This window comes from Nicotiana tabacum, chromosome 2 (genome assembly GCF_000715075.1).
Source record: "Nicotiana tabacum cultivar K326 chromosome 2, ASM71507v2, whole genome shotgun sequence".
NCBI lineage: Eukaryota > Viridiplantae > Streptophyta > Magnoliopsida > Solanales > Solanaceae > Nicotiana > Nicotiana tabacum.
The window spans coordinates 125,254,392-125,255,368 of NC_134081.1; positions in this window are offsets into that span (position 1 = coordinate 125,254,392).

Here is a 977-nt window from a genome sequence, read left to right on the forward strand (position 1 = left end):
GTAGGAACAAGTACATAGACTACTTGAAAACTGGGAAATGCCCTCAGATCCTAAAGAATCGAGAGCCCTTCGTTCAAAGGCTGCTAGATTTATCTTGGTCGAAGGAACATTGTTCAGGAGAAAGTTCGACGACCCGTTATCCAGATGCTTGGGGTCGGGAGATACCGAGTATGCCTTGAGAGAAGTTCACGAATGCACTTGCAGAAACCATTCGGGGGTAGAATCCTTGGTTCGAAAATTAATCAGGGCCGACTATTATTGGAGCGAAATGGAGAAGGATGCGAAAGACTTTGTATGAAAATGCAATGACTGCGAGAGACACGCACCGATGATCCATCAACCGGAAGAGCTACTCCACTCGGTCATGTCCCCGTGGCCGTTTATGAAATGAGGAATTCATACTATTCATGACTGATTATTTTTCCAAATGGGTCGAGGCTCATGTATTCGAAAATGTTCGGGAGAAAGAAGTCATTGACTGCGTCTGGGACCACATAATATGTCGATTTGGGATACTGACTGAAGTCCTGTGCGATAATGGAAAGCAATTCATCGGCAACAAGGTAAATAAATTTTTCGAAAAACACAAGATTAAGAAGATACTATCAACACCTTACCACCCTAGTGGGAACGGACATGTGGAATCAACAAACAAGACCATACTTTAAAACATAAAAAAAGAGGTTGACCAATGCCAAATGTAAATGGAAGGAAATCTAGCCCGAAGTCCTATAGGCATATCGTACAACCTCGAAGTCTAATACCGGGGCCACTCTATTTTTGTTGGTCTACGGGGCTGAAGCCTTGATATCAGTCGAAGTGGGAAAGCCGAGCCTCAGATTCCAATATGCGACCGAAGAGTCAAATGGCAAGGCCATGATCACGAGCCTAGAACAATTGGATGAAAGGCATGAGGCAGCTTTAGTTCGGTTGGCCGCCAAGAAATAATGGATAGAAAGATACTAAAATCGAAGAGC